The following is an 18,824-nucleotide window of genomic DNA, read 5'->3' as shown; positions in this document are numbered from 1 at the left end:
GTGGTAGAATGGGAGTTACACCCCAATTGATTAGTTTTTGACTGATTTCCTCATCTTCTATATAGCTGGGCAGACTCAAGAAAGACACCATTCTTTCTGTTGCACACAATTTCCTTATCTCACATTCTTGTCCGTTTATCATTATTCCATTCAACAGCAAATCACAGTCCATCTCACTTTCCATAGTCATTTCAAAATCATAATTATTTTTTCTTCTCAGTCCGATCAATTTTCCCATTCCAACTTTCTCTTCAACTGCTTTAATTATCATTATTATTGTTATATTTTCTATATCTTTAACAGTCATTGTTAATGTTGCTTCTTTCTTGTATTCCCTCTGATACCTTGTTTGTTTGCTTAATTTCTGTATCATTTGTTGTCGTTGAGATAAAACATTTCTTTTTTCTCCAACTTCTTTCTCAATTCCAATACCTTCAGTTGATTGTAGATCTCCTTTCCGTTCTTGTCCAGTTGTTTTTCTTTCTTGTTTCCTCCTTGAAACCACCGTCGCCCAAGTTTCATTATTGTTTTCTCCATGTCTTTCATTTATATTCCTTTCAGTTATGTCTGCAACAAATCCTGGTTCCGCATTTCCCATCTCATGTTGTTTTACCAGTCCGTGTTCTTTGTCCATTAAATCCATATTTTGGTTGTCTCAAACCCCAAACAGAAAGACCTGTTTGGGGTTAAAAAAAACCTTCCTCAAAAAAAAAACTTTTTCTAACTAAAAAAACAAACAAAATAAATGTGAAAAAACACCCAGAAAAATGGTGAGCCTATCTCACCTACTGCACACTACAAACTGCCAACTCACTTCCTGTTTGCTCTCTAGCGCCTCAGGTGGGGGTATGGCCGTAAGCGAGGGCTGCTCCAAAAAGTGGGCTATTTAAAGATCAGCCTCCGTAAAAGCCAGCATATTATATAAATAGTGAAGAAAAGGCAAAAGCTTACAGCACCTGGTATTCCCAGGCGGTCTCCCATCCAAGTGTAACAATCGGCCTTATCAGCCGAGTTACAAGACTAAAATGGGATCAGATTTAACTGTGAGAGATGACTAGTGGTTAAAAGAATGAGACATAAAAGAAGATTGGTTTAAATAGATTTGGTTTATTTACAAGGTTCACATAAAAGACTTTAAAACAACACGATAAAACGAGGTAAACGCTGTTAAAAGAATACAGTTCATTTGTCCATACCCTAAAAACAGTCCAAGAATCCCAGTGTGTTGATAAGTCCAATGTGAGTGTCCACCGGTGTATATACAATCCACAGAAAGTGTAATCCAAAGTTTGCAGGTGGTGAATGGAAAGGTGAGCTCTAAAATTAGCAACTCCTCAATCCAACAGTTTGGTGACTGTCCTTTGTTTGTCATGCTGCTCTCTTATACAGTTGTACTTCCTGCTTCCTGTCATGTGTCTAGTCACATGGCAGGCCAACCATCCATTTTTTAAAGACACACACTCACTTAAAATGTTAAGAGTAATAAAATGGCCTAAAAAACATGTAAAACACTTAAAACTCTATATTACATTTAAATGATTGTAATAAATAGAGCGGTAAAACACGTCTTTCTAAAAGCCAGCATATTATATAAATAGTGAAGAAAAGGCAAAAGCTTACAGCACCTGGTATTCCCAGGCGGTCTCCCATCCAAGTACTAAGCAGGCCCGACGCTGCTTAGCTTCCGAGATCAGACGAGATCGGGCGCTCTCAGCGCGGTATGGCCGTAAGCGAGGGCTGCTCCAAAAAGTGGGCTATTTAAAGATCAGCCTCCGTAAAAGCCAGCATATTATATAAATAGTGAAGAAAAGGCAAAAGCTTACAGCACCTGGTAATCCCAGGCGGTCTCCCATCCAAGTGTAACAATCGGCCTTATCAGCCGAGTTACAAGACTAAAATGGGGTCAGATTTAACTGTGAGAGATGACTAGTGGTTAAAAGAATGAGACATAAAAGAAGATTGGTTTAAATAGATTTGGTTTATTTACAAGGTTCACATAAAAGACTTTAAAACAACACGATAAAACGAGGTAAACGCTGTTAAAAGAATACAGTTCATTTGTCCATACCCTAAAAACAGTCCAAGAATCCCAGTGTGTTGATAAGTCCAATGTGAGTGTCCACCGGTGTATATACAATCCACAGAAAGTGTAATCCAAAGTTTGCAGGTGGTGAATGGAAAGGTGAGCTCTAAAATTAGCAACTCCTCAATCCAACAGTTTGGTGACTGTCCTTTGTTTGTCATGCTGCTCTCTTATACAGTTGTACTTCCTGCTTCCTGTCATGTGTCTAGTCACATGGCAGGCCAACCATCCATTTTTTAAAGACACACACTCACTTAAAATGTTAAGAGTAATAAAATGGCCTAAAAAACATGTAAAACACTTAAAACTCTATAATACATTTAAATGATTGTAATAAATAGAGCGGTAAAACACGTCTTTCTAAAAGCCAGCATATTATATAAATAGTGAAGAAAAGGCAAAAGCTTACAGCACCTGGTATTCCCAGGCGGTCTCCCATCCAAGTACTAAGCAGGCCCGACGCTGCTTAGCTTCCGAGATCAGACGAGATCGGGCGCTCTCAGCGCGGTATGGCCGTAAGCGAGGGCTGCTCCAAAAAGTGGGCTATTTAAAGATCAGCCTCCGTAAAAGCCAGCATATTATATAAATAGTGAAGAAAAGGCAAAAGCTTACAGCACCTGGTATTCCCAGGCGGTCTCCCATCCAAGTGTAACAATCGGCCTTATCAGCCGAGTTACAAGACTAAAATGGGATCAGATTTAACTGTGAGAGATGACTAGTGGTTAAAAGAATGAGACATAAAAGAAGATTGGTTTAAATAGATTTGGTTTATTTACAAGGTTCACATAAAAGACTTTAAAACAACACGATAAAACGAGGTAAACGCTGTTAAAAGAATACAGTTCATTTGTCCATACCCTAAAAACAGTCCAAGAATCCCAGTGTGTTGATAAGTCCAATGTGAGTGTCCACCGGTGTATATACAATCCACAGAAAGTGTAATCCAAAGTTTGCAGGTGGTGAATGGAAAGGTGAGCTCTAAAATTAGCAACTCCTCAATCCAACAGTTTGGTGACTGTCCTTTGTTTGTCATGCTGCTCTCTTATACAGTTGTACTTCCTGCTTCCTGTCATGTGTCTAGTCACATGGCAGGCCAACCATCCATTTTTTAAAGACACACACTCACTTAAAATGTTAAGAGTAATAAAATGGCCTAAAAAACATGTAAAACACTTAAAACTCTATAATACATTTAAATGATTGTAATAAATAGAGCGGTAAAACACGTCTTTCTAAAAGCCAGCATATTATATAAATAGTGAAGAAAAGGCAAAAGCTTACAGCACCTGGTATTCCCAGGCGGTCTCCCATCCAAGTACTAAGCAGGCCAGACGCTGCTTAGCTTCCGAGATCAGACGAGATCGGGCGCTCTCAGCGCGGTATGGCCGTAAGCGAGGGCTGCTCCAAAAAGTGGGCTATTTAAAGATCAGCCTCCGTAAAAGCCAGCATATTATATAAATAGTGAAGAAAAGGCAAAAGCTTACAGCACCTGGTAATCCCAGGCGGTCTCCCATCCAAGTGTAACAATCGGCCTTATCAGCCGAGTTACAAGACTAAAATGGGGTCAGATTTAACTGTGAGAGATGACTAGTGGTTAAAAGAATGAGACATAAAAGAAGATTGGTTTAAATAGATTTGGTTTATTTACAAGGTTCACATAAAAGACTTTAAAACAACACGATAAAACGAGGTAAACGCTGTTAAAAGAATACAGTTCATTTGTCCATACCCTAAAAACAGTCCAAGAATCCCAGTGTGTTGATAAGTCCAATGTGAGTGTCCACCGGTGTATATACAATCCACAGAAAGTGTAATCCAAAGTTTGCAGGTGGTGAATGGAAAGGTGAGCTCTAAAATTAGCAACTCCTCAATCCAACAGTTTGGTGACTGTCCTTTGTTTGTCATGCTGCTCTCTTATACAGTTGTACTTCCTGCTTCCTGTCATGTGTCTAGTCACATGGCAGGCCAACCATCCATTTTTTAAAGACACACACTCACTTAAAATGTTAAGAGTAATAAAATGGCCTAAAAAACATGTAAAACACTTAAAACTCTATAATACATTTAAATGATTGTAATAAATAGAGCGGTAAAACACGTCTTTCTAAAAGCCAGCATATTATATAAATAGTGAAGAAAAGGCAAAAGCTTACAGCACCTGGTATTCCCAGGCGGTCTCCCATCCAAGTACTAAGCAGGCCCGACGCTGCTTAGCTTCCGAGATCAGACGAGATCGGGCGCTCTCAGCGCGGTATGGCCGTAAGCGAGGGCTGCTCCAAAAAGTGGGCTATTTAAAGATCAGCCTCCGTAAAAGCCAGCATATTATATAAATAGTGAAGAAAAGGCAAAAGCTTACAGCACCTGGTATTCCCAGGCGGTCTCCCATCCAAGTGTAACAATCGGCCTTATCAGCCGAGTTACAAGACTAAAATGGGATCAGATTTAACTGTGAGAGATGACTAGTGGTTAAAAGAATGAGACATAAAAGAAGATTGGTTTAAATAGATTTGGTTTATTTACAAGGTTCACATAAAAGACTTTAAAACAACACGATAAAACGAGGTAAACGCTGTTAAAAGAATACAGTTCATTTGTCCATACCCTAAAAACAGTCCAAGAATCCCAGTGTGTTGATAAGTCCAATGTGAGTGTCCACCGGTGTATATACAATCCAAAGAAAGTGTAATCCAAAGTTTGCAGGTGGTGAATGGAAAGGTGAGCTCTAAAATTAGCAACTCCTCAATCCAACAGTTTGGTGACTGTCCTTTGTTTGTCATGCTGCTCTCTTATACAGTTGTACTTCCTGCTTCCTGTCATGTGTCTAGTCACATGGCAGGCCAACCATCCATTTTTTAAAGACACACACTCACTTAAAATGTTAAGAGTAATAAAATGGCCTAAAAAACATGTAAAACACTTAAAACTCTATAATACATTTAAATGATTGTAATAAATAGAGCGGTAAAACACGTCTTTCTAAAAGCCAGCATATTATATAAATAGTGAAGAAAAGGCAAAAGCTTACAGCACCTGGTATTCCCAGGCGGTCTCCCATCCAAGTACTAAGCAGGCCCGACGCTGCTTAGCTTCCGAGATCAGACGAGATCGGGCGCTCTCAGTGCGGTATGGCCGTAAGCGAGGGCTGCTCCAAAAAGTGGGCTATTTAAAGATCAGCCTCCGTAAAAGCCAGCATATTATATAAATAGTGAAGAAAAGGCAAAAGCTTACAGCACCTGGTATTCCCAGGCGGTCTCCCATCCAAGTACTAAGCAGGCCCGACGCTGCTTAGCTTCCGAGATCAGACGAGATCGGGCGCTCTCAGCGCGGTATGGCCGTAAGCGAGGGCTGCTCCAAAAAGTGGGCTATTTAAAGATCAGCCTCCGTAAAAGCCAGCATATTATATAAATAGTGAAGAAAAGGCAAAAGCTTACAGCACCTGGTATTCCCAGGCGGTCTCCCATCCAAGTGTAACAATCGGCCTTATCAGCCGAGTTACAAGACTAAAATGGGATCAGATTTAACTGTGAGAGATGACTAGTGGTTAAAAGAATGAGACATAAAAGAAGATTGGTTTAAATAGATTTGGTTTATTTACAAGGTTCACATAAAAGACTTTAAAACAACACGATAAAACGAGGTAAACGCTGTTAAAAGAATACAGTTCATTTGTCCATACCCTAAAAACAGTCCAAGAATCCCAGTGTGTTGATAAGTCCAATGTGAGTGTCCACCGGTGTATATACAATCCACAGAAAGTGTAATCCAAAGTTTGCAGGTGGTGAATGGAAAGGTGAGCTCTAAAATTAGCAACTCCTCAATCCAACAGTTTGGTGACTGTCCTTTGTTTGTCATGCTGCTCTCTTATACAGTTGTACTTCCTGCTTCCTGTCATGTGTCTAGTCACATGGCAGGCCAACCATCCATTTTTTAAAGACACACACTCACTTAAAATGTTAAGAGTAATAAAATGGCCTAAAAAACATGTAAAACACTTAAAACTCTATATTACATTTAAATGATTGTAATAAATAGAGCGGTAAAACACGTCTTTCTAAAAGCCAGCATATTATATAAATAGTGAAGAAAAGGCAAAAGCTTACAGCACCTGGTATTCCCAGGCGGTCTCCCATCCAAGTACTAAGCAGGCCCGACGCTGCTTAGCTTCCGAGATCAGACGAGATCGGGCGCTCTCAGCGCGGTATGGCCGTAAGCGAGGGCTGCTCCAAAAAGTGGGCTATTTAAAGATCAGCCTCCGTAAAAGCCAGCATATTATATAAATAGTGAAGAAAAGGCAAAAGCTTACAGCACCTGGTAATCCCAGGCGGTCTCCCATCCAAGTGTAACAATCGGCCTTATCAGCCGAGTTACAAGACTAAAATGGGGTCAGATTTAACTGTGAGAGATGACTAGTGGTTAAAAGAATGAGACATAAAAGAAGATTGGTTTAAATAGATTTGGTTTATTTACAAGGTTCACATAAAAGACTTTAAAACAACACGATAAAACGAGGTAAACGCTGTTAAAAGAATACAGTTCATTTGTCCATACCCTAAAAACAGTCCAAGAATCCCAGTGTGTTGATAAGTCCAATGTGAGTGTCCACCGGTGTATATACAATCCACAGAAAGTGTAATCCAAAGTTTGCAGGTGGTGAATGGAAAGGTGAGCTCTAAAATTAGCAACTCCTCAATCCAACAGTTTGGTGACTGTCCTTTGTTTGTCATGCTGCTCTCTTATACAGTTGTACTTCCTGCTTCCTGTCATGTGTCTAGTCACATGGCAGGCCAACCATCCATTTTTTAAAGACACACACTCACTTAAAATGTTAAGAGTAATAAAATGGCCTAAAAAACATGTAAAACACTTAAAACTCTATAATACATTTAAATGATTGTAATAAATAGAGCGGTAAAACACGTCTTTCTAAAAGCCAGCATATTATATAAATAGTGAAGAAAAGGCAAAAGCTTACAGCACCTGGTATTCCCAGGCGGTCTCCCATCCAAGTACTAAGCAGGCCCGACGCTGCTTAGCTTCCGAGATCAGACGAGATCGGGCGCTCTCAGCGCGGTATGGCCGTAAGCGAGGGCTGCTCCAAAAAGTGGGCTATTTAAAGATCAGCCTCCGTAAAAGCCAGCATATTATATAAATAGTGAAGAAAAGGCAAAAGCTTACAGCACCTGGCATTCCCAGGCAGTCTCCCATCCAAGTACTAAGCAGGCCCGACGCTGCTTAGCTTCCGAGATCAGACGAGATCGGGCGCTCTCAGCGCGGTATGGCCGTAAGCGAGGGCTGCTCCAAAAAGTGGGCTATTTAAAGATCAGCCTCCGTAAAAGCCAGCATATTATATAAATAGTGAAGAAAAGGCAAAAGCTTACAGCACCTGGTATTCCCAGGCGGTCTCCCATCCAAGTGTAACAATCGGCCTTATCAGCCGAGTTACAAGACTAAAATGGGATCAGATTTAACTGTGAGAGATGACTAGTGGTTAAAAGAATGAGACATAAAAGAAGATTGGTTTAAATAGATTTGGTTTATTTACAAGGTTCACATAAAAGACTTTAAAACAACACGATAAAACGAGGTAAACGCTGTTAAAAGAATACAGTTCATTTGTCCATACCCTAAAAACAGTCCAAGAATCCCAGTGTGTTGATAAGTCCAATGTGAGTGTCCACCGGTGTATATACAATCCACAGAAAGTGTAATCCAAAGTTTGCAGGTGGTGAATGGAAAGGTGAGCTCTAAAATTAGCAACTCCTCAATCCAACAGTTTGGTGACTGTCCTTTGTTTGTCATGCTGCTCTCTTATACAGTTGTACTTCCTGCTTCCTGTCATGTGTCTAGTCACATGGCAGGCCAACCATCCATTTTTTAAAGACACACACTCACTTAAAATGTTAAGAGTAATAAAATGGCCTAAAAAACATGTAAAACACTTAAAACTCTATATTACATTTAAATGATTGTAATAAATAGAGCGGTAAAACACGTCTTTCTAAAAGCCAGCATATTATATAAATAGTGAAGAAAAGGCAAAAGCTTACAGCACCTGGTATTCCCAGGCGGTCTCCCATCCAAGTACTAAGCAGGCCCGACGCTGCTTAGCTTCCGAGATCAGACGAGATCGGGCGCTCTCAGCGCGGTATGGCCGTAAGCGAGGGCTGCTCCAAAAAGTGGGCTATTTAAAGATCAGCCTCCGTAAAAGCCAGCATATTATATAAATAGTGAAGAAAAGGCAAAAGCTTACAGCACCTGGTAATCCCAGGCGGTCTCCCATCCAAGTGTAACAATCGGCCTTATCAGCCGAGTTACAAGACTAAAATGGGGTCAGATTTAACTGTGAGAGATGACTAGTGGTTAAAAGAATGAGACATAAAAGAAGATTGGTTTAAATAGATTTGGTTTATTTACAAGGTTCACATAAAAGACTTTAAAACAACACGATAAAACGAGGTAAACGCTGTTAAAAGAATACAGTTCATTTGTCCATACCCTAAAAACAGTCCAAGAATCCCAGTGTGTTGATAAGTCCAATGTGAGTGTCCACCGGTGTATATACAATCCACAGAAAGTGTAATCCAAAGTTTGCAGGTGGTGAATGGAAAGGTGAGCTCTAAAATTAGCAACTCCTCAATCCAACAGTTTGGTGACTGTCCTTTGTTTGTCATGCTGCTCTCTTATACAGTTGTACTTCCTGCTTCCTGTCATGTGTCTAGTCACATGGCAGGCCAACCATCCATTTTTTAAAGACACACACTCACTTAAAATGTTAAGAGTAATAAAATGGCCTAAAAAACATGTAAAACACTTAAAACTCTATAATACATTTAAATGATTGTAATAAATAGAGCGGTAAAACACGTCTTTCTAAAAGCCAGCATATTATATAAATAGTGAAGAAAAGGCAAAAGCTTACAGCACCTGGTATTCCCAGGCGGTCTCCCATCCAAGTACTAAGCAGGCCCGACGCTGCTTAGCTTCCGAGATCAGACGAGATCGGGCGCTCTCAGCGCGGCATGGCCGTAAGCGAGGGCTGCTCCAAAAAGTGGGCTATTTAAAGATCAGCCTCCGTAAAAGCCAGCATATTATATAAATAGTGAAGAAAAGGCAAAAGCTTACAGCACCTGGTATTCCCAGGCGGTCTCCCATCCAAGTGTAACAATCGGCCTTATCAGCCGAGTTACAAGACTAAAATGGGATCAGATTTAACTGTGAGAGATGACTAGTGGTTAAAAGAATGAGACATAAAAGAAGATTGGTTTAAATAGATTTGGTTTATTTACAAGGTTCACATAAAAGACTTTAAAACAACACGATAAAACGAGGTAAACGCTGTTAAAAGAATACAGTTCATTTGTCCATACCCTAAAAACAGTCCAAGAATCCCAGTGTGTTGATAAGTCCAATGTGAGTGTCCACCGGTGTATATACAATCCACAGAAAGTGTAATCCAAAGTTTGCAGGTGGTGAATGGAAAGGTGAGCTCTAAAATTAGCAACTCCTCAATCCAACAGTTTGGTGACTGTCCTTTGTTTGTCATGCTGCTCTCTTATACAGTTGTACTTCCTGCTTCCTGTCATGTGTCTAGTCACATGGCAGGCCAACCATCCATTTTTTAAAGACACACACTCACTTAAAATGTTAAGAGTAATAAAATGGCCTAAAAAACATGTAAAACACTTAAAACTCTATAATACATTTAAATGATTGTAATAAATAGAGCGGTAAAACACGTCTTTCTAAAAGCCAGCATATTATATAAATAGTGAAGAAAAGGCAAAAGCTTACAGCACCTGGTATTCCCAGGCGGTCTCCCATCCAAGTACTAAGCAGGCCAGACGCTGCTTAGCTTCCGAGATCAGACGAGATCGGGCGCTCTCAGCGCGGTATGGCCGTAAGCGAGGGCTGCTCCAAAAAGTGGGCTATTTAAAGATCAGCCTCCGTAAAAGCCAGCATATTATATAAATAGTGAAGAAAAGGCAAAAGCTTACAGCACCTGGTAATCCCAGGCGGTCTCCCATCCAAGTGTAACAATCGGCCTTATCAGCCGAGTTACAAGACTAAAATGGGGTCAGATTTAACTGTGAGAGATGACTAGTGGTTAAAAGAATGAGACATAAAAGAAGATTGGTTTAAATAGATTTGGTTTATTTACAAGGTTCACATAAAAGACTTTAAAACAACACGATAAAACTAGGTAAACGCTGTTAAAAGAATACAGTTCATTTGTCCATACCCTAAAAACAGTCCAAGAATCCCAGTGTGTTGATAAGTCCAATGTGAGTGTCCACCGGTGTATATACAATCCACAGAAAGTGTAATCCAAAGTTTGCAGGTGGTGAATGGAAAGGTGAGCTCTAAAATTAGCAACTCCTCAATCCAACAGTTTGGTGACTGTCCTTTGTTTGTCATGCTGCTCTCTTATACAGTTGTACTTCCTGCTTCCTGTCATGTGTCTAGTCACATGGCAGGCCAACCATCCATTTTTTAAAGACACACACTCACTTAAAATGTTAAGAGTAATAAAATGGCCTAAAAAACATGTAAAACACTTAAAACTCTATAATACATTTAAATGATTGTAATAAATAGAGCGGTAAAACACGTCTTTCTAAAAGCCAGCATATTATATAAATAGTGAAGAAAAGGCAAAAGCTTACAGCACCTGGTATTCCCAGGCGGTCTCCCATCCAAGTACTAAGCAGGCCCGACGCTGCTTAGCTTCCGAGATCAGACGAGATCGGGCGCTCTCAGCGCGGTATGGCCGTAAGCGAGGGCTGCTCCAAAAAGTGGGCTATTTAAAGATCAGCCTCCGTAAAAGCCAGCATATTATATAAATAGTGAAGAAAAGGCAAAAGCTTACAGCACCTGGTATTCCCAGGCGGTCTCCCATCCAAGTGTAACAATCGGCCTTATCAGCCGAGTTACAAGACTAAAATGGGATCAGATTTAACTGTGAGAGATGACTAGTGGTTAAAAGAATGAGACATAAAAGAAGATTGGTTTAAATAGATTTGGTTTATTTACAAGGTTCACATAAAAGACTTTAAAACAACACGATAAAACGAGGTAAACGCTGTTAAAAGAATACAGTTCATTTGTCCATACCCTAAAAACAGTCCAAGAATCCCAGTGTGTTGATAAGTCCAATGTGAGTGTCCACCGGTGTATATACAATCCACAGAAAGTGTAATCCAAAGTTTGCAGGTGGTGAATGGAAAGGTGAGCTCTAAAATTAGCAACTCCTCAATCCAACAGTTTGGTGACTGTCCTTTGTTTGTCATGCTGCTCTCTTATACAGTTGTACTTCCTGCTTCCTGTCATGTGTCTAGTCACATGGCAGGCCAACCATCCATTTTTTAAAGACACACACTCACTTAAAATGTTAAGAGTAATAAAATGGCCTAAAAAACATGTAAAACACTTAAAACTCTATATTACATTTAAATGATTGTAATAAATAGAGCGGTAAAACACGTCTTTCTAAAAGCCAGCATATTATATAAATAGTGAAGAAAAGGCAAAAGCTTACAGCACCTGGTATTCCCAGGCGGTCTCCCATCCAAGTACTAAGCAGGCCCGACGCTGCTTAGCTTCCGAGATCAGACGAGATCGGGCGCTCTCAGCGCGGTATGGCCGTAAGCGAGGGCTGCTCCAAAAAGTGGGCTATTTAAAGATCAGCCTCCGTAAAAGCCAGCATATTATATAAATAGTGAAGAAAAGGCAAAAGCTTACAGCACCTGGTAATCCCAGGCGGTCTCCCATCCAAGTGTAACAATCGGCCTTATCAGCCGAGTTACAAGACTAAAATGGGGTCAGATTTAACTGTGAGAGATGACTAGTGGTTAAAAGAATGAGACATAAAAGAAGATTGGTTTAAATAGATTTGGTTTATTTACAAGGTTCACATAAAAGACTTTAAAACAACACGATAAAACGAGGTAAACGCTGTTAAAAGAATACAGTTCATTTGTCCATACCCTAAAAACAGTCCAAGAATCCCAGTGTGTTGATAAGTCCAATGTGAGTGTCCACCGGTGTATATACAATCCACAGAAAGTGTAATCCAAAGTTTGCAGGTGGTGAATGGAAAGGTGAGCTCTAAAATTAGCAACTCCTCAATCCAACAGTTTGGTGACTGTCCTTTGTTTGTCATGCTGCTCTCTTATACAGTTGTACTTCCTGCTTCCTGTCATGTGTCTAGTCACATGGCAGGCCAACCATCCATTTTTTAAAGACACACACTCACTTAAAATGTTAAGAGTAATAAAATGGCCTAAAAAACATGTAAAACACTTAAAACTCTATAATACATTTAAATGATTGTAATAAATAGAGCGGTAAAACACGTCTTTCTAAAAGCCAGCATATTATATAAATAGTGAAGAAAAGGCAAAAGCTTACAGCACCTGGTATTCCCAGGCGGTCTCCCATCCAAGTACTAAGCAGGCCCGACGCTGCTTAGCTTCCGAGATCAGACGAGATCGGGCGCTCTCAGCGCGGTATGGCCGTAAGCGAGGGCTGCTCCAAAAAGTGGGCTATTTAAAGATCAGCCTCCGTAAAAGCCAGCATATTATATAAATAGTGAAGAAAAGGCAAAAGCTTACAGCACCTGGCATTCCCAGGCAGTCTCCCATCCAAGTACTAAGCAGGCCCGACGCTGCTTAGCTTCCGAGATCAGACGAGATCGGGCGCTCTCAGCGCGGTATGGCCGTAAGCGAGGGCTGCTCCAAAAAGTGGGCTATTTAAAGATCAGCCTCCGTAAAAGCCAGCATATTATATAAATAGTGAAGAAAAGGCAAAAGCTTACAGCACCTGGTATTCCCAGGCGGTCTCCCATCCAAGTGTAACAATCGGCCTTATCAGCCGAGTTACAAGACTAAAATGGGATCAGATTTAACTGTGAGAGATGACTAGTGGTTAAAAGAATGAGACATAAAAGAAGATTGGTTTAAATAGATTTGGTTTATTTACAAGGTTCACATAAAAGACTTTAAAACAACACGATAAAACGAGGTAAACGCTGTTAAAAGAATACAGTTCATTTGTCCATACCCTAAAAACAGTCCAAGAATCCCAGTGTGTTGATAAGTCCAATGTGAGTGTCCACCGGTGTATATACAATCCACAGAAAGTGTAATCCAAAGTTTGCAGGTGGTGAATGGAAAGGTGAGCTCTAAAATTAGCAACTCCTCAATCCAACAGTTTGGTGACTGTCCTTTGTTTGTCATGCTGCTCTCTTATACAGTTGTACTTCCTGCTTCCTGTCATGTGTCTAGTCACATGGCAGGCCAACCATCCATTTTTTAAAGACACACACTCACTTAAAATGTTAAGAGTAATAAAATGGCCTAAAAAACATGTAAAACACTTAAAACTCTATATTACATTTAAATGATTGTAATAAATAGAGCGGTAAAACACGTCTTTCTAAAAGCCAGCATATTATATAAATAGTGAAGAAAAGGCAAAAGCTTACAGCACCTGGTATTCCCAGGCGGTCTCCCATCCAAGTACTAAGCAGGCCCGACGCTGCTTAGCTTCCGAGATCAGACGAGATCGGGCGCTCTCAGCGCGGTATGGCCGTAAGCGAGGGCTGCTCCAAAAAGTGGGCTATTTAAAGATCAGCCTCCGTAAAAGCCAGCATATTATATAAATAGTGAAGAAAAGGCAAAAGCTTACAGCACCTGGTAATCCCAGGCGGTCTCCCATCCAAGTGTAACAATCGGCCTTATCAGCCGAGTTACAAGACTAAAATGGGGTCAGATTTAACTGTGAGAGATGACTAGTGGTTAAAAGAATGAGACATAAAAGAAGATTGGTTTAAATAGATTTGGTTTATTTACAAGGTTCACATAAAAGACTTTAAAACAACACGATAAAACGAGGTAAACGCTGTTAAAAGAATACAGTTCATTTGTCCATACCCTAAAAACAGTCCAAGAATCCCAGTGTGTTGATAAGTCCAATGTGAGTGTCCACCGGTGTATATACAATCCACAGAAAGTGTAATCCAAAGTTTGCAGGTGGTGAATGGAAAGGTGAGCTCTAAAATTAGCAACTCCTCAATCCAACAGTTTGGTGACTGTCCTTTGTTTGTCATGCTGCTCTCTTATACAGTTGTACTTCCTGCTTCCTGTCATGTGTCTAGTCACATGGCAGGCCAACCATCCATTTTTTAAAGACACACACTCACTTAAAATGTTAAGAGTAATAAAATGGCCTAAAAAACATGTAAAACACTTAAAACTCTATAATACATTTAAATGATTGTAATAAATAGAGCGGTAAAACACGTCTTTCTAAAAGCCAGCATATTATATAAATAGTGAAGAAAAGGCAAAAGCTTACAGCACCTGGTATTCCCAGGCGGTCTCCCATCCAAGTACTAAGCAGGCCCGACGCTGCTTAGCTTCCGAGATCAGACGAGATCGGGCGCTCTCAGCGCGGCATGGCCGTAAGCGAGGGCTGCTCCAAAAAGTGGGCTATTTAAAGATCAGCCTCCGTAAAAGCCAGCATATTATATAAATAGTGAAGAAAAGGCAAAAGCTTACAGCACCTGGTATTCCCAGGCGGTCTCCCATCCAAGTGTAACAATCGGCCTTATCAGCCGAGTTACAAGACTAAAATGGGATCAGATTTAACTGTGAGAGATGACTAGTGGTTAAAAGAATGAGACATAAAAGAAGATTGGTTTAAATAGATTTGGTTTATTTACAAGGTTCACATAAAAGACTTTAAAACAACACGATAAAACGAGGTAAACGCTGTTAAAAGAATACAGTTCATTTGTCCATACCCTAAAAACAGTCCAAGAATCCCAGTGTGTTGATAAGTCCAATGTGAGTGTCCACCGGTGTATATACAATCCACAGAAAGTGTAATCCAAAGTTTGCAGGTGGTGAATGGAAAGGTGAGCTCTAAAATTAGCAACTCCTCAATCCAACAGTTTGGTGACTGTCCTTTGTTTGTCATGCTGCTCTCTTATACAGTTGTACTTCCTGCTTCCTGTCATGTGTCTAGTCACATGGCAGGCCAACCATCCATTTTTTAAAGACACACACTCACTTAAAATGTTAAGAGTAATAAAATGGCCTAAAAAACATGTAAAACACTTAAAACTCTATAATACATTTAAATGATTGTAATAAATAGAGCGGTAAAACACGTCTTTCTAAAAGCCAGCATATTATATAAATAGTGAAGAAAAGGCAAAAGCTTACAGCACCTGGTATTCCCAGGCGGTCTCCCATCCAAGTACTAAGCAGGCCAGACGCTGCTTAGCTTCCGAGATCAGACGAGATCGGGCGCTCTCAGCGCGGTATGGCCGTAAGCGAGGGCTGCTCCAAAAAGTGGGCTATTTAAAGATCAGCCTCCGTAAAAGCCAGCATATTATATAAATAGTGAAGAAAAGGCAAAAGCTTACAGCACCTGGTAATCCCAGGCGGTCTCCCATCCAAGTGTAACAATCGGCCTTATCAGCCGAGTTACAAGACTAAAATGGGGTCAGATTTAACTGTGAGAGATGACTAGTGGTTAAAAGAATGAGACATAAAAGAAGATTGGTTTAAATAGATTTGGTTTATTTACAAGGTTCACATAAAAGACTTTAAAACAACACGATAAAACGAGGTAAACGCTGTTAAAAGAATACAGTTCATTTGTCCATACCCTAAAAACAGTCCAAGAATCCCAGTGTGTTGATAAGTCCAATGTGAGTGTCCACCGGTGTATATACAATCCACAGAAAGTGTAATCCAAAGTTTGCAGGTGGTGAATGGAAAGGTGAGCTCTAAAATTAGCAACTCCTCAATCCAACAGTTTGGTGACTGTCCTTTGTTTGTCATGCTGCTCTCTTATACAGTTGTACTTCCTGCTTCCTGTCATGTGTCTAGTCACATGGCAGGCCAACCATCCATTTTTTAAAGACACACACTCACTTAAAATGTTAAGAGTAATAAAATGGCCTAAAAAACATGTAAAACACTTAAAACTCTATAATACATTTAAATGATTGTAATAAATAGAGCGGTAAAACACGTCTTTCTAAAAGCCAGCATATTATATAAATAGTGAAGAAAAGGCAAAAGCTTACAGCACCTGGTATTCCCAGGCGGTCTCCCATCCAAGTACTAAGCAGGCCCGACGCTGCTTAGCTTCCGAGATCAGACGAGATCGGGCGCTCTCAGCGCGGTATGGCCGTAAGCGAGGGCTGCTCCAAAAAGTGGGCTATTTAAAGATCAGCCTCCGTAAAAGCCAGCATATTATATAAATAGTGAAGAAAAGGCAAAAGCTTACAGCACCTGGTATTCCCAGGCGGTCTCCCATCCAAGTGTAACAATCGGCCTTATCAGCCGAGTTACAAGACTAAAATGGGATCAGATTTAACTGTGAGAGATGACTAGTGGTTAAAAGAATGAGACATAAAAGAAGATTGGTTTAAATAGATTTGGTTTATTTACAAGGTTCACATAAAAGACTTTAAAACAACACGATAAAACGAGGTAAACGCTGTTAAAAGAATACAGTTCATTTGTCCATACCCTAAAAACAGTCCAAGAATCCCAGTGTGTTGATAAGTCCAATGTGAGTGTCCACCGGTGTATATACAATCCAAAGAAAGTGTAATCCAAAGTTTGCAGGTGGTGAATGGAAAGGTGAGCTCTAAAATTAGCAACTCCTCAATCCAACAGTTTGGTGACTGTCCTTTGTTTGTCATGCTGCTCTCTTATACAGTTGTACTTCCTGCTTCCTGTCATGTGTCTAGTCACATGGCAGGCCAACCATCCATTTTTTAAAGACACACACTCACTTAAAATGTTAAGAGTAATAAAATGGCCTAAAAAACATGTAAAACACTTAAAACTCTATAATACATTTAAATGATTGTAATAAATAGAGCGGTAAAACACGTCTTTCTAAAAGCCAGCATATTATATAAATAGTGAAGAAAAGGCAAAAGCTTACAGCACCTGGTATTCCCAGGCGGTCTCCCATCCAAGTACTAAGCAGGCCCGACGCTGCTTAGCTTCCGAGATCAGACGAGATCGGGCGCTCTCAGCGCGGTATGGCCGTAAGCGAGGGCTGCTCCAAAAAGTGGGCTATTTAAAGATCAGCCTCCGTAAAAGCCAGCATATTATATAAATAGTGAAGAAAAGGCAAAAGCTTACAGCACCTGGTAATCCCAGGCGGTCTCCCATCCAAGTGTAACAATCGGCCTTATCAGCCGAGTTACAAGACTAAAATGGGGTCAGATTTAACTGTGAGAGATGACTAGTGGTTAAAAGAATGAGACATAAAAGAAGATTGGTTTAAATAGATTTGGTTTATTTACAAGGTTCACATAAAAGACTTTAAAACAACACGATAAAACGAGGTAAACGCTGTTAAAAGAATACAGTTCATTTGTCCATACCCTAAAAACAGTCCAAGAATCCCAGTGTGTTGATAAGTCCTATGTGAGTGTCCACCGGTGTATATACAATCCACAGAAAGTGTAATCCAAAGTTTGCAGGTGGTGAATGGAAAGGTGAGCTCTAAAATTAGCAACTCCTCAATCCAACAGTTTGGTGACTGTCCTTTGTTTGTCATGCTGCTCTCTTATACAGTTGTACTTCCTGCTTCCTGTCATGTGTCTAGTCACATGGCAGGCCAACCATCCATTTTTTAAAGACACACACTCACTTAAAATGTTAAGAGTAATAAAATGGCCTAAAAAACATGTAAAACACTTAAAACTCTATAATACATTTAAATGATTGTAATAAATAGAGCGGTAAAACACGTCTTTCTAAAAGCCAGCATATTATATAAATAGTGAAGAAAAGGCAAAAGCTTACAGCACCTGGTATTCCCAGGCGGTCTCCCATCCAAGTACTAAGCAGGCCCGACGCTGCTTAGCTTCCGAGATCAGACGAGATCGGGCGCTCTCAGCGCGGTATGGCCGTAAGCGAGGGCTGCTCCAAAAAGTGGGCTATTTAAAGATCAGCCTCCGTAAAAGCCAGCATATTATATAAATAGTGAAGAAAAGGCAAAAGCTTACAGCACCTGGCATTCCCAGGCGGTCTCCCATCCAAGTACTAAGCAGGCCCGACGCTGCTTAGCTTCCGAGATCAGACGAGATCGGGCGCTCTCAGCGCGGTATGGCCGTAAGCGAGGGCTGCTCCAAAAAGTGGGCTATTTAAAGATCAGCCTCCGTAAAAGCCAGCATATTATATAAATAGTGAAGAAAAGGCAAAAGCTTACAGCACCTGGTATTCCCAGGCGGTCTCCCATCCAAGTGTAACAATCGGCCTTATCAGCCGAGTTACAAGACTAAAATGGGATCAGATTTAACTGTGAGAGATGACTAGTGGTTAAAAGAATGAGACATAAAAGAAGATTGGTTTAAATAGATTTGGTTTATTTACAAGGTTCACATAAAAGACTTTAAAACAACACGATAAAACGAGGTAAACGCTGTTAAAAGAATACAGTTCATTTGTCCATACCCTAAAAACAGTCCAAGAATCCCAGTGTGTTGATAAGTCCAATGTGAGTGTCCACCGGTGTATATACAATCCACAGAAAGTGTAATCCAAAGTTTGCAGGTGGTGAATGGAAAGGTGAGCTCTAAAATTAGCAACTCCTCAATCCAACAGTTTGGTGACTGTCCTTTGTTTGTCATGCTGCTCTCTTATACAGTTGTACTTCCTGCTTCCTGTCATGTGTCTAGTCACATGGCAGGCCAACCATCCAT

At 40.3% G+C, this 18,824-nt stretch overlaps 23 non-coding genes across 23 annotated transcripts; all 23 read right to left on the bottom strand.

Annotated features, from left to right (window-relative positions):
• Positions 1-1,613: 1,613 nt before the first annotated feature.
• On the bottom strand, positions 1,614-1,732 carry LOC141315557 (5S ribosomal RNA). Its single transcript, XR_012351043.1, has one exon. It is a non-coding gene; the product is annotated as a 5S ribosomal RNA (ribosomal RNA).
• A 753-nt stretch (positions 1,733-2,485) lies between these two features.
• LOC141315556 (5S ribosomal RNA) lies at positions 2,486-2,604 on the bottom strand. The gene has a single exon (XR_012351042.1). It is a non-coding gene; the product is annotated as a 5S ribosomal RNA (ribosomal RNA).
• A 753-nt stretch (positions 2,605-3,357) lies between these two features.
• On the bottom strand, positions 3,358-3,476 carry LOC141315536 (5S ribosomal RNA). Its single transcript, XR_012351023.1, has one exon. It is a non-coding gene; the product is annotated as a 5S ribosomal RNA (ribosomal RNA).
• Positions 3,477-4,229: 753 nt separating this feature from the next.
• On the bottom strand, positions 4,230-4,348 carry LOC141315555 (5S ribosomal RNA). The gene has a single exon (XR_012351041.1). It is a non-coding gene; the product is annotated as a 5S ribosomal RNA (ribosomal RNA).
• Positions 4,349-5,101: 753 nt separating this feature from the next.
• LOC141315524 (5S ribosomal RNA) lies at positions 5,102-5,220 on the bottom strand. The gene has a single exon (XR_012351011.1). It is a non-coding gene; the product is annotated as a 5S ribosomal RNA (ribosomal RNA).
• Positions 5,221-5,304: 84 nt separating this feature from the next.
• On the bottom strand, positions 5,305-5,423 carry LOC141315554 (5S ribosomal RNA). The gene has a single exon (XR_012351039.1). It is a non-coding gene; the product is annotated as a 5S ribosomal RNA (ribosomal RNA).
• Positions 5,424-6,176: 753 nt separating this feature from the next.
• On the bottom strand, positions 6,177-6,295 carry LOC141315553 (5S ribosomal RNA). The gene has a single exon (XR_012351038.1). It is a non-coding gene; the product is annotated as a 5S ribosomal RNA (ribosomal RNA).
• A 753-nt stretch (positions 6,296-7,048) lies between these two features.
• Positions 7,049-7,167, bottom strand: LOC141315552 (5S ribosomal RNA). The gene has a single exon (XR_012351037.1). It is a non-coding gene; the product is annotated as a 5S ribosomal RNA (ribosomal RNA).
• An 84-nt stretch (positions 7,168-7,251) lies between these two features.
• On the bottom strand, positions 7,252-7,370 carry LOC141315533 (5S ribosomal RNA). Its single transcript, XR_012351020.1, has one exon. It is a non-coding gene; the product is annotated as a 5S ribosomal RNA (ribosomal RNA).
• A 753-nt stretch (positions 7,371-8,123) lies between these two features.
• LOC141315551 (5S ribosomal RNA) lies at positions 8,124-8,242 on the bottom strand. The gene has a single exon (XR_012351036.1). It is a non-coding gene; the product is annotated as a 5S ribosomal RNA (ribosomal RNA).
• Positions 8,243-8,995: 753 nt separating this feature from the next.
• Positions 8,996-9,114, bottom strand: LOC141315519 (5S ribosomal RNA). Its single transcript, XR_012351005.1, has one exon. It is a non-coding gene; the product is annotated as a 5S ribosomal RNA (ribosomal RNA).
• Positions 9,115-9,867: 753 nt separating this feature from the next.
• LOC141315535 (5S ribosomal RNA) lies at positions 9,868-9,986 on the bottom strand. The gene has a single exon (XR_012351022.1). It is a non-coding gene; the product is annotated as a 5S ribosomal RNA (ribosomal RNA).
• Positions 9,987-10,739: 753 nt separating this feature from the next.
• On the bottom strand, positions 10,740-10,858 carry LOC141315548 (5S ribosomal RNA). Its single transcript, XR_012351034.1, has one exon. It is a non-coding gene; the product is annotated as a 5S ribosomal RNA (ribosomal RNA).
• A 753-nt stretch (positions 10,859-11,611) lies between these two features.
• LOC141315547 (5S ribosomal RNA) lies at positions 11,612-11,730 on the bottom strand. The gene has a single exon (XR_012351033.1). It is a non-coding gene; the product is annotated as a 5S ribosomal RNA (ribosomal RNA).
• A 753-nt stretch (positions 11,731-12,483) lies between these two features.
• On the bottom strand, positions 12,484-12,602 carry LOC141315546 (5S ribosomal RNA). The gene has a single exon (XR_012351032.1). It is a non-coding gene; the product is annotated as a 5S ribosomal RNA (ribosomal RNA).
• An 84-nt stretch (positions 12,603-12,686) lies between these two features.
• LOC141315532 (5S ribosomal RNA) lies at positions 12,687-12,805 on the bottom strand. Its single transcript, XR_012351019.1, has one exon. It is a non-coding gene; the product is annotated as a 5S ribosomal RNA (ribosomal RNA).
• Positions 12,806-13,558: 753 nt separating this feature from the next.
• LOC141315545 (5S ribosomal RNA) lies at positions 13,559-13,677 on the bottom strand. The gene has a single exon (XR_012351031.1). It is a non-coding gene; the product is annotated as a 5S ribosomal RNA (ribosomal RNA).
• Positions 13,678-14,430: 753 nt separating this feature from the next.
• LOC141315518 (5S ribosomal RNA) lies at positions 14,431-14,549 on the bottom strand. The gene has a single exon (XR_012351004.1). It is a non-coding gene; the product is annotated as a 5S ribosomal RNA (ribosomal RNA).
• A 753-nt stretch (positions 14,550-15,302) lies between these two features.
• Positions 15,303-15,421, bottom strand: LOC141315534 (5S ribosomal RNA). Its single transcript, XR_012351021.1, has one exon. It is a non-coding gene; the product is annotated as a 5S ribosomal RNA (ribosomal RNA).
• A 753-nt stretch (positions 15,422-16,174) lies between these two features.
• LOC141315544 (5S ribosomal RNA) lies at positions 16,175-16,293 on the bottom strand. The gene has a single exon (XR_012351030.1). It is a non-coding gene; the product is annotated as a 5S ribosomal RNA (ribosomal RNA).
• A 753-nt stretch (positions 16,294-17,046) lies between these two features.
• LOC141315543 (5S ribosomal RNA) lies at positions 17,047-17,165 on the bottom strand. The gene has a single exon (XR_012351028.1). It is a non-coding gene; the product is annotated as a 5S ribosomal RNA (ribosomal RNA).
• A 753-nt stretch (positions 17,166-17,918) lies between these two features.
• On the bottom strand, positions 17,919-18,037 carry LOC141315542 (5S ribosomal RNA). Its single transcript, XR_012351027.1, has one exon. It is a non-coding gene; the product is annotated as a 5S ribosomal RNA (ribosomal RNA).
• An 84-nt stretch (positions 18,038-18,121) lies between these two features.
• LOC141315517 (5S ribosomal RNA) lies at positions 18,122-18,240 on the bottom strand. Its single transcript, XR_012351003.1, has one exon. It is a non-coding gene; the product is annotated as a 5S ribosomal RNA (ribosomal RNA).
• Between the last annotated feature and the right edge of the window lie 584 nt (positions 18,241-18,824).

This window comes from Garra rufa, unplaced genomic scaffold (assembly GCF_049309525.1).
Source record: "Garra rufa unplaced genomic scaffold, GarRuf1.0 hap1_unplaced_028, whole genome shotgun sequence".
Classification (NCBI taxonomy): domain Eukaryota; kingdom Metazoa; phylum Chordata; class Actinopteri; order Cypriniformes; family Cyprinidae; genus Garra; species Garra rufa.
Note: the sequence above shows the minus strand (reverse complement) of the source record. Positions and strands in the feature narration are given on the sequence as shown.